We start from the raw sequence: 12,455 nt of genomic DNA on the forward strand, positions 1-12,455 counted from the left end.
TCTGCCTCGACCACCCAGGACTCTACAGGGAACCGTGACCCTTCGAGGCTGGGTCGGGGCTCATTTCCATTCAACCCAGAAGACAGTTATGGAGTGTAGCATGGGACCCCTTTTGTAGTGTATGGGACCCCTTTTCCATTTCCGAGCACCCCCTGCCCTCCGTGAGTTTTCCCTTCTTTGCGAGCTCTCTGAAGACTGCCCTCAGCTTCTGGAGCAGCAGAAGTGCCTGGAAGCTCATCCCCCCAAGGTGACCCTTAGCCAATGACTGGGATGTGGGGGAAGGAAGACCCAGCTCCCTTGCCTGGCATGGGGACAACCTTCACTCCAAAGTCCCCCATGTGGGACAGACTGCAGGTGTCCTCTGCACGCTTATTGGCCTCTTCCTCTCCCCTCCTGCTTCCCCAGTCCCTCTCACGTCCCCTGGGAGCACTCCCTTAGGAAATTGGAATCCCTTCTCCGGATCTGCTTCTGGAAAATTCAACTTAAGACATGAAGCATCTACCGTGTGCCAAGCCCTTTGGAAAATGCCGAGATCGACAAAGACCAGCAAGAGGCAGTTCCTTCCCCAGTGGAGCCCCCAGCTTGCTCGGGGCTGACGTTGACAGCAGTAGCAAGGCTGGCAGCCCGTGTTGTGTACCTGCTCTGTGCTGGGCACCGAGCTGAGCGTTTTACATACTTCATGTCATTTAAACCTTGTAGCAATTCTGTGAGGGGATGCTATTATCATCCCCACTTTACAGATGAGAAAACTGAGGCCCAGAGAGGTTAACTAATACGTACAGAGGGACAAACTTTGGGGGGAGGCGGAAGGGGATGTCCAGATGCTCCCGTTCAATGAAGGACTGGTTGTGAGGGTGTTTCACAAGTAATTTGTTACTGACCTTGGTCAACCTTGTGGGAATGATTCAGATTAAGAAGGAAGAAAGAAAGAGAATTCAAGTCCATCCCTCTGATACTGTCATTCTCTGCTCATTTACTCCTACTCTGCTTTCCTGAGCGAGAGATGTGTGGAAGTCCTGCCCATGGGCCAGGTGAAGACCCCGTCCCACACATGTGGGTGCAAATGGGGTACCAGCTGCTGCCTTACCTGGTCTCTCCACCATCTGAGCTGCCAGGAGGCCGATGTGGAGCAGGTGCCCCAGGCACCCATGGGGGGAAGAGGCATGGCCTGTGCCCCTTTGTGATTGAGCCCTGCCCCAAGTATCAACAACTACCAGACCCCTGGGAAACGAGAGGCACCCGCTCAGGAGAAGCCAGGCAATTGCTCTCTGAGAGTGTATTGGGGTGATTAAGTGCATAGACCCAAGGCAGACAGCCTGGGATCAAATCCTAGCTCTTCTGTTTACAAGCTGAGTGACTTTGGGAAAGTTACTTAACCCACTCAGTACCTCAGTTTCCTCATCTATAAAGTGGGGACAATAATAAATTGGTCTCTTAGGATTGTTGTAAGAATTAAATGAGATAATACACGCAAGGTAGAAGGAGGATAGAAGACTGCCTTGTATGTAGTAGGAACTATACAAAGGTTGGCTATATTATTACTCATTACTATTGTTGTGAAAGGTGAGTCAAGGCCCGGCTAAGACTCCTGGCTTAGGAGTCATCTAGCAGCCCCTGCTAGAGGCCCTGAGTCTCGATGCACTCTCCCAGACAGATGACCTTGGATCCTCGGTGCTCCTGTGGGGCAGGATAAAGTCTTCTGCCTCCCTCTTGCCCCACTTCCCACCCCTGGCTTGCATCTTGCCCCTGCAATGTTCCTGGGGCTCCCCTGAGTGGTAGGCTCTAGGAAGGGGACTGGGGGCTGGAGGGGATGGTCCCAGGGACACCGCCCTGGACTCTGAATGAGGACATTCTGTGTGCCAGCCTGCAAGCCTTATGGTGGGGGTGGGGGGATGACAGCTGGCTCTGTGTCCTGCAGCTGTGACTAAGCCATCTCAGCCACTACCTTGCTGTGTGACCCTGGCCAGCTCCCTCCCCTGGTCCTGGGGACAGTATGAACATGTTGGAAACACTGCCTCATTTAATCCTCACCCCCATCCCCCTGCTGGTGATTCTGGTCCCCATTATCCAGACAAAGAGGCAAAGGTAGCGAGAGGTGAGTAACTGCAGTAAGACAGGACAGACTCCATCACGGAGGGGCTGGGCTGGTGGAAGCTTCTCCCCGCTGGAAATAGCTGGATTCACTGGGTGTTCCCTCCGTTCCAGGCAGGTGCTGCTAAGGTGAGAAGTCTAGAGCCGCGTGCAGGTGGAGCTGGACCTGGGACCAGATCTGCTTAGATGGGGTTCCAGTGCCTGACCCTGGACCTCAGCCACGAGGGCCAGGTCCAGGGGCTCAGCCCTTGGTCTGTGCCTCTGTTCCTGGCTGGGGTTGGGGGGTGCTGAGGAGGTGCAGGGAGTCCTTGGCCACACAGAGGGCAGAGGGCTGTGTCTCCCCGATCAGACTGCGGGTCCCTGAGGTCAGGCGCTGGTCTCCTCACCTGAGAGACTTTCTTACTGGGAACTTTTTCTTTTTTAAGTTTCTATTAGAGAAACTTTCAAACATACGCGTGCGTAGAGAACAAAGCATAATGACATTGGTAATCAGCTATGCTTCAATATAAATAGTTTTTAAAAAAGCATAGTGAACCCATTCTCAGGCTCAAGGCCAACCCCCCATCCCCTCTCCCTGTCCCCACCCCCAGATCATCTTGAAGCGCACCTCAGACACAGTATCTCACGAATGTTTCTGAATGTATCTAAAGGTAAGGACCCTCCGCAAAGAAAAGAAAGAAAACCCCTTAATTAAGGAGACATTTGTGAAGGCAAGAACCCAATTCTCATTCATTTCTGCCTTGCATCGAGCTCAGGGGAGCCTCATGGCTCTGGGTTTGAGGTTCCTTCTGCTTCCGTTTTCAGGCGCGAAAGCAGCACAAGCCTGGAGGGGCTTCGAGTGTGCAGGGGACCGACTCTGGCAAAGACCCTCAGCTGCCTGGGGAGGGCGGGGACAGGGGCGACCTCTGGGGTCCTCAGGCCTTGGGGACAGTTCCCCTCGCGGGCCTTGGGGACAGTTCCCCTCGCGGACCTCGGGTCCAGAGTGCGTCTCACTCTGCTCACGGCAGGCTGGAGGGCATCGCTGGCCGTCTTGTTTTGTGTGTGTGTTTCTTCTTTTTCCTTCCCTTCCCACTCTTCCCCTCTCCTCTCATAGTATTTGATGCCCGTCTTTCTGTTCGTATGTTTCCTGCAAATGGGTGCTGCTGCTTTGTAAACTTTTTTTGTTTTACTCTGGTAAGTGTCATCGTGTGATAGACCTCCTTCACTCAGCACTGTTTTAAGAGTCTAGCCTTGTTGCTTCCAATCGCTTCATTGTACCCCAGATGTGCAGACCCACAATTTTCTGCTCGTCCTGACCATGAACAAGTTGCCATGACACCCCCCCTTACCTGCCGGGCAGGGACAGGGCTGAGATTCCTGGGAGGTAATCGTGAGTGGAGCTGCTGGGTCCCAGGCACGCTTGTGTTTCATTTGATTAAGCACAGCTGATCCGCATCCACGGCACAGAGAAGGGGGTCCCTGTGTCCCCACACCCCTGCACGGCTGGGCTTCAGCCTGCGACCTCATTTTTGCCCGTCCACCAGAGGTGATGCCTGTGATTGTCAGTGTCTCTTCTCATGCTTGCTAGCTTCGGGGGCCTATGTCCCCTTTCCCGGCTTGTTCATGGTCCTTGTTCATGCTGGGGTCGGGCAGCTGTCCTCTTGTCGCTCTGCAGGCGTTCCTCGTATCCTCTAATCTAGGTATTAATCCCTTGTCTGTTTTGACATGGCGAGTATCCGCCATCATTCTGTCATCCTCCAGAACTTTGAAACCTAACTCCTCTCCCTCCTGCCTGCGCCCGGCTCCTTTCTGAGCGGATGGCACAGGTGAGGCCCTTCTCACTGTCTCTGCCCTTTTGGTAAATGCCAGGCAACCGGAACAGGGTACAACCTGCACCAGGAACTTGCTCTTAGCACAGGGCTCAGGCACAGGGGAGGGAGGGATGGGCCAGGGCAGGATGGCAGCTGCCCCAGGGCCCTAAACCTTGGGTTCCCTGGTCAGGGCCTCTGGGCTCAACTGGTCAGGGTGCCTTCATTCCACACTCCCCAGTGCTAGGCTGATCACTGTGTTGGACCTGGGGCCTCCAGCTTGACCAAGACCCTGCCTTTGGCCTCAAAAACGCCTGCTCAGTGCGGGGAAAGAGCACGTCCACTGCCCAGGGTGGTGGCTGGGCTGAAGCTGCAGAGAGAGGGCATTGCAGGACGCAGTCTTGGACCACTGCCATCGCTGGGCAGGGAGGGCTTCCCAGAGGAGGTGTCTTTGATCCGGGCTTTGGAGGAAGCAGGAGCGTTCTCCAGGCCTCAACAAGGTCTTAGCTCAAGCCCGGGCAGGAACAGGAGCCCAGCCTTTCATCTTCATTTCCAGGGAACATGCCTTCTAGGTCTCTCCCTTTCATGGAATTGAGTGGTCATTGCTCCTGGCTTCTCCTTCTGAACAGGGGCCAGGATGCCTCACCGGGAAGGGAGGCTTGCTTGGGGGTTAGCAGACCTGCTTTCCGTCCTTGCTCTCCCAGTGACCTTGGACAAGTCCCACTTTGTCTCTGGACCCCGTTCGCCGGTGAACAGTGAGAGCGTGGGGTGGAGACAGGCTCTCCCAGAACCCTCTGGGAACGCTGCCAGCATGGCAGCAGTGGCATCTTCCCCTCTTCTTGGTCCCGCCACACCGATCAAGGGATGGGGAACTGAGGGCAGAGGTCACCCGGAGTCTGTGGCCCCAGGCGCTCTCCACTGCCTCTCTGCCCTGTAAACCACCTTGCTAATAGCCCCAGGGTTTGCTCTCAGAGCCTTTCTGTACTTTCCTCATAAACCTCCTGTGAACAGAGCAGGTTCCATGGGCCAGCCGCTGTGCAGGTGTTTTACATTCTTGACCTCATTTACTTCCCACAAATCTGCAAGGTGGGTACGATGACCACCCTCTTTTTGCAGGTGATGCAGAGGGGCTCAGAGAGACTGAGACACCTGCTCAAGGTCACCCAGCTTATAAGTGGCAGGACAGGGATCCCAGCCCGGCTCTGCCTGCTCCTAATCGCCTTCTCCCACACCCCCATGGGGCCTCCCTCCTAAATTCCACCTACCCTGTTAGCGTTCCTCGGCCAAGCCCTCTCCATCTGTCTCCTTGATTCCAAACCTCGGCCTCACACAGACACCTCCGCCTCTCCCAGGCTCACTCCTAATTTCCCCTCTGCCGTCCCCCTTCCTGGTGGAGCCCCATCTGCCCCCTCCCCATCCCAGCTTCTTCTCACTTCTCTGCACCTCCCTGGGGTGTGCCCAGGAGCTGGGTGCCTACAAAGCATGCCTGAGGCTCCTCATTAAACCCCAGCCCTGCAGCACACACTGAGGTGGGGCTTGGGGGTGCTCTGGGCCTCGCATCCAGGGGTGTCGCCCCCCTTCCTGAGGCTGAGCTGAGTCAGCCACGGAGGAGGTCACCCTCTAGGGCCCAGAGGGGCTGGCAGCTCGGCTGGCATGTGCCTGATGTGGCCTGAGGGGTACGTGCCTATCTTGCTGGAAGGCACTGGCTTATCAGAGGGGAGTGAAGGGGCTGGGACACCCCGTCTCCTGGGACGTGCAGGGACTCACGCCACCTGGGGGTGTGCATGTGTGCGTGTGTGCACGTGCCGGCTATGCCCGACCAGGGCAGCGCCGGCCTGGCCCCAGAGGACGGGTGGTGGGAGTTCTCGGTTCACTACTTGCTTCCCCTGCATTGAACAAACAGCACAGTGTCTGGGACCCAGCAGGCCTCTGGCCCGTCTTCGTTGTTATTATTTTGTAGTTCACGTGATTAAAGCACAGATGCCAGAGCAGACTACCTAGGTTTAAAACCAGTTTCTTTCACCTCTCTAAACCTCGGTTTCCTCACCTAAAAAAGGGCAGAAGCAAACAAACAAAAAAATGGCAGAAACAATAATACCTTGTGTGTGTGTGTGTGTGTGTGTGTGTGTGTGTGTGTGTGTGTGTAAAGTGAGAACTGGGTTGGGAGTGCAGCTGCCTAGGCTGAGTCCTGGCTGTACTTCTCTTCCGGCTGCAAAGTCATCCCCTGCTCAGACTCAGCTTCTGCTTGTCAAGGAGGTCACCAGCACCTGGGATGGTTGCTGAGTCTGAAATGAAACCGGGGCTGTGCTGTGTGTAAGCGCTGCCGTGCGACATAGACGTCTGCGTGGCCTTGCTGCGCAGCGCCTTCTGTTTCTCCTTAGCGCTGTGCCAGGCCCAGGAAGAGTGGTTGCCGGACCCCTGGCTCTACTTGCTAAGGATTTAGCTCGTGCCCTTGAAAAGGGATTGGGTTGCCTCGGCCCCTGAGATGTAGAGCTGGCTGGGTGAGGTTCATTGCGTGACTGACCGAGTGAATGAATGAAGAGACATCTGTGTCTGCAGCTGCTGAGGCAGCTGGGAGGTCATGAGGGGCTGGACCAGATGATTTTTGAGGTCACTTCCCACTGCACGTTCTTTCCAGGTTCTGTGACCTGAGCCGACTTCTGCTCTTTTTCCAAGAGCCTCTCACTCCAAAGCCTCCCTGCAGCTGGTTCTGTGCTGGGCACAGTACTTTCTGTGCCTACACGGTCCTGCCCTCAGGGTTTCCTGGGTCAAGGAAAGCCCACAGTGAGCAGAACTGAGGCCCAGGCAGGACCTACGTGATGGGCCAGGGGTGAGGCTGGGGAGGGGAGGACATCCTTCGGGAGGTCGTGGCTGGGTGTGGGGAGGGGGATTCTGGCCCTTTGTGGATCAGCCTGGAAGGCTTTTTGGAGGAATCAGTGTTGAATATCAATGAGAGCGCCAGCGGGCTGGCCCTAGGTCCCAGCCATCACAGGCTTGTGGTAACTAGCATGCGCCTGCCCTCTGCTTGCCATGCCCAGACCATGACCCTGGAGGGCAGGAGGGAGGGGTGCCCAGCTGTGGAGGCAGAGGGACTCCGGCCCAGGTGAGCATGGGAACTCCTCAGCCTGCAGGTGTCAGTCCTTGCTGGCCCATCTGGGCAGTCTCTTGGGAAGCTGGGGCTTCTACGTGTGCTTCCGGCACTGTATGACCTTAGCTGGTTCTAATCTCTCAGAACCTGTTTCCTCCCCTGCAAATGTGTGGTTAGCAAAGGTGACTACTCAGGCCCCCCAGTATGAGAGCTCTGGGTGGGGGTCTGCTAGGAGCTAGAGCCCAGCCCAAGACCTTGCACCCTGGGGTGGGCTAGGGGTGGGGGTGATCCCTCCTCTCTTTTCAGCTGCCACCTCCTGGAGGGTTTTTTTGGGGCCTGGCCCCGTCCCGCCTCCCCCAGGTCCCTCTGCCCCATTTTGTCCCCTCGGTGTTAAATTCCACAGAGGAAAGTGATCCCTCACTCAAGGCCTGAGGATTACAGGCTGGAGAGAAGTCTACGTTGCCCTGGGAACGCTCACGTAGCCCTTTCCCATCGGTGCCCTCCTTCTGCCAAAGGCCGGGGAAGGGGGACGATCCTGGCGCAAACCAGCCTGGAGGAGCAGCAGGGCCTCTGGGGTTGGGGGGCTGGTCAGTCCTTCCCTCCCTGCCACGGGGGGTCAGCAGCCCCAGTGTGGGGTGAACTATGTTGAGCTTCTAGTGGGCCCTCTCAGGAGGTGGCTAGGGGCTAGGGGCCCTGGGATCTCTGTGTGCCGGTGCTCCCCCGCCCCCTCACTTCTGCCCTGTACCCCCTCCCAGGCTGAAGCCCCTCCATCCCTACTAAGCTGGGGATTTCCGCAGGCTGAGCCAACCGCATGATCCTAATTATGGCGCCTTCATCCTGTTGGGGTTAAGCTCCCCATGGCCTTCCCTGCCCCCACCCCAGAGGCCAGGCCTGGGGTCAGAGATTCAGGAGGCTCATGCCTGCTGGGCCCCCTCTGGGAAGGGCCCGAATTCTCCCTGGGGTCTGGGGGGTGGGGAGACAGCTTGTGCTGGGGGTCTGCACAGACAAGTTAAGATGTCCAGGGAATGCTGGGGAGGGAGGGCTGGTTTCTCTGGAGAGCCCTCAGGGCAGCGGGGAGCCCTGGGGAGCTGATCTTTAGAGAGCAGTGAAGTCTAGAGATGAGACACTCCCAGGGGCCCCGTTCTCAACCCAGGCTTCATGTAGAATCACCTAGATTTTTAAAAATACCATACTTCGGTCCCACACCTACTGACTTCGATTTCATCAGCCAGGGCTGGGGCAAGCATCTGCATTTAAAAAATTCTCCCCAGTTGATTCTCATGTCCAGCCAGTTTGAGAATCACTGCTCTATCTGATGCCCCACGGTGCTGTCAAGGAGACTGATCTGCCAGCAGAAGGCCCTTGAGGGAGGTAACTTCACTAGGTGGGCAAGACTGGGTTGAAACTTGGGGCTTCTAACCCCATGGCAGGCCACTTCCTCTCAGCCTCCTCCATCCACTGGAGGCTTGCCGGGTGTCCCATTCATTTAATCATTTGGGCACTTAGGAGCTGTGTGACCCTGAACAAGTTGCTTAACCTTGCTGTGCCTGGTGATAAGAACAGAAGGAGATGATGCTTATAAGGTCCCAGCAGCACTGGGAGGGGGGAAGGGTAGCCATTGTCCTTCTGCCTTCTGCCTGGGGCCAGTGTCTGGGCAGAGGCCTCCATCATCTCATCCATCAGGCAGGTGCAACCCTCAGAACTCCAGCTACTCTCAGGTGGAGTGGAGCAGTGGCCATCCTGGAGGTTCCCTGGGCCCTGAGAGGGAGTTGGGAGGTGCAGGGAAAGTGCTGGAAAGAATGGCTCCCTCACCCTAGGACCTCCTGTTAGGAGGTGTCACTGGTCTGGGTCCTGCAGATATAGAAATGGCCACCAGGTGTCACCCTCAGCTCATGCTTGAAGTGAAGGCAGTGCAGAAGGAGGGAAAGGGGTTGGGTGGAGAAGAGGAAGATGCCCTTCCCGGGAGTGGGTGAACTTGGAGAGGGCCCGAGGCTGCTGGGGTGGCTGTTAATTTCCTCAGGAAGGTGATCTGCAAAGGTTCAATTGTCCGCATTCAGAATTCTCCTTCCCATGTTGATGGCAAATCACAGGTCAACAGGTTCTTTATGGGGCACCTGCTGCACACGGGAGTGGGGGCGTTGGGGGACGGGTGTGGGGGGGAAGCAAGAGGGGGTAAGAATCTGACTGAACACCTACTCTGTGCCAGACCCAGTGCACATAGGAGGCCACTCAGTATTCACAACAACCTGGTATAGTAAGATCATTAGTCCCATGTTACAGATGAGGAAACTGAGGCTCATACTGATTATGTGTTGGGCTGAGGTCACCTAGCTGGACAAGATTGAGGCCTGTCTACAGCCTAAATTCTTTCTCCTATACCAGGTTACTCAGAGGACAGGAAACCTGTAATGGGCTTCCCACCAGGCTGGGAGAGGATGTGGCGGGTGGCAACCCTTCCTGGCTCTGGTAAGCAGGAGCTAGCAAGGAGCTCAGACAGGCCTGCTGCCAGTGTGCTGGGGAGGTAGCTATGCTCACTGGGGTGGGTGGAAGTGGGGTTTGGGTGCATGATGGGTGTGGGCATGGGCAGGCTGCAGACACAACAGCAACGAGAGGCTCTCACTACCTGCACATGTGCTCCTTGGAGCAAACTTCCCACCCCAGTGTTATTTCAGTTTCCTCACCTGTCAATTCTACAGGCAGACTTTGTTCATCCAATACCCTGTCCCTGCCCCCTGCTGGGCTCTGAGCTGACCACTCCTCAGGTCAGGTACTAAGACGGACAAGACAGGCCATCCCTCACCTGCAAACCCCCACCTTATGCCTAGATCCAAAGTTTTTTGATCATGCCCCCTAGCAATAAAACAATTGCTGAGCGTGCACCTGTAATATAAGCATGTTTTCATACTGTTTACCTTATAAAACACACTCACACTGAATGAAAAAAGATGAGATTAAAAAAAATAGATGTCCTAATATTTTCCTCCTGCACCTCTGTTAACCGCCACCCCCCCCCCCCCCCCCCCCCCCCCCGCCAACAGCACTTTAGACCCAACTGATCCAGGAAATGGGAGGGTAGAATCAGTCCAACCCAGCTCAGGATGGAAGTATGGTCAGTGTTCTGGAACATCCTTGCCCACCCCTTCATGCCCTAGCAATGGAAGGGAGAAACTTCAGGCACAGCAGGGTGGGAGCGTGGGCAGACAGGAAGCATAAGCAGGGCCATGTCAGGGAGGGACTCCGATGACCTGGACAAGAAGCAGGTTTTTATTTTAGACCCTGATGCTGAAAGTTTTGTGATTACTTTTTACACTGCCCCAGGACATATAGAACCAGATATTGTGTCCTAGGTAGTTATCTGATTTTATGTCCTTCAGGTAGTTCTGTTCTGTTTCCAACAATTTAAAACATCGCCCCCCCCCCCACTCCCGCCCCGAGTTGGGAGCAGTCCTTCCAACACACACACTTGGGACAGGAAGGACAGAGTCTGGCGGGGGACGACTTAGGTGCCCCTTCCTCAGGGGTTTCATCCTCCACTGCCCTTCCTGGGTTGGAGGCCCCTGTGTCATCCTTGCCTGGGCAGGTCCTCCTGCAGGACCAGCACTTGGGGGCCTCCATGAATAGGAGTTGCAGGAGAGGAGGGGCAAGAGGCTGCATCTGGGGTACAGAAGTGAGCCCCCCCTTACTCAGAGAAGTCTTGAGAGAAGCCCCCTTTCCCCCAACCCTGGCTGGGTGCTGGAAAGGACCAAATGGCTTGTGAAGACATCTGGCTGCCCCCCAGGGTGGCTGCCAGGGCGGCAGCCATGGTGGCTGGCCCAGTGTGGGTGCCTTTGTGTGCTGTGACTGGGTGTCTGTTTCTGCAGTCACTGGGTGCTTGTTCTGTGGGGTGAGGGGTGTGGGGGTGGGAGTGGGGGCACGGCCTGTGGCTGGGCAAGTACGTGAGGCTGGGCACGAACAGCCTCACCTACCAGCCCTACTCCTGCCAGGTACAACCAGCTGCTGCGGCTGCCCGCCACCCGCCTCCTCCCTTCCCTGGGCCTGGCCAGGCCGGGGGGCAAATGACTTGGCGGGCACCTCCCCTCACTTGGACCCACTGGGGCAGGGCCGGCTCACCTAGGGTACAGGCCCGCCTCCAGCTAGGTTGGTGCTCTGCTAACTGCCCTCCCCCACTCCTCACCAGGGGGATGGGGGATGCGGCAAGGGAGGGGGCTTGGGGCAGAGCTACGCCCCCTCTCCTCTCCCAGACTGCGGATGGGTAGAGCAGGGCAGAGGGGGCCAAAGGAAGGGGGGCGTTCTCTGTTTAGGGCCAGGAAATGATTTCCATGCAAATAAGATGCAAACTGCTTAATGAATTTGCAATTAGGAACAGAGGCTGCCAGGCCCGGGCAGCTCCTGCAGGTTTTATGAATGGGCCAGCGTGGGGCGGGGGCGGGGGCAGCGCGCCGCCCCGCCCCCACGTTTCCCTGCCGCTGCGCCCGCGACATGCCGCGCCGCACGTTGCTGCCTCCCGGCCCCGCCGCGACCTGGCCCGCCGCCAGCGGGTCAGCTGCTTCGGACCGGGAGCGGGAGGCTGCCGGCCAGAGTCCCCACCGCGCCGCCGGCGGCGACGCGGCGGGCCGAGACACGCCTCCTGGGGCCCGGCAGGGGTCTCCCCGCTGGCGTCCCTTTCCTTGGTTATTGGAATGGTTTCCTGAAGCAGGAGGGAGTGAAGATAGCTTTCAGGCCCTGTTCCCTTAGGATGGGCAGCCCTGGGAGGTCACTGACCACAGGAGGGGGTGGGCCCCTAACTTGGCGGGGGTGGTGGTGGGGTTGGGGCAATGACCTTGGGAAGGCTGGATGTATAATGTATAGTGAGAGGAGGGGAGAGGGACCAGTTCCCATCCTAGAACTCCCTGCGCCTCCCCAGTCCTCCTCATGCCAGTTCCCACCTCCCTAACCTCAACAGGCCTGTTTCCACCACCCCAGGGCACCTGTTTTTTTTCCTGCAGGACCACCGCAGTCTGCTCTGGGCCTTGCTCTGACCTGGCCAAAGAGTGGGTGTCCTGGGCGGGTGAGTTTGCTTAGGTCAGCTCTGGTCCGGAAAGAGACCAATTTGAGAGTCTGAGCCCTATTAGACCACAGACTCTATCCCCTCCCCTCCCCCTCCCCCACTGCTTTCAGAGTAAATTAACCAATTACCTCTAATTAAATCGCCATGCTTTCTGTTCCCTCCTGGGCCTCAATCCCCACCCTGGGAGTCCTCTTCACCCCGGCTGGTCTGGAAGGGAGCCTGGCCAATAAGGTGGAATCAATGAATCAGTGAGTAGAGCTGGGCGGGGTGGGGGAGGGGAAGCCCACAGTGCCGTTTACTTCTGGGGAGTGGTCTGGGCAGCCAGGGCCCCTACCTTCCTTGGGGTCTGGGGATTGGGCCCCCTGTGGGGCCTCGGAAGGCTGGGAGCCTGGGGTGCCTTTGGAGGTAAGACCTGTGCGAAGCCCTGTGCAGATGCTGAGGC

This window comes from Grampus griseus (genome assembly GCF_964374135.1).
Source record: "Grampus griseus genome assembly, chromosome: 10".
NCBI lineage: Eukaryota > Metazoa > Chordata > Mammalia > Artiodactyla > Delphinidae > Grampus > Grampus griseus.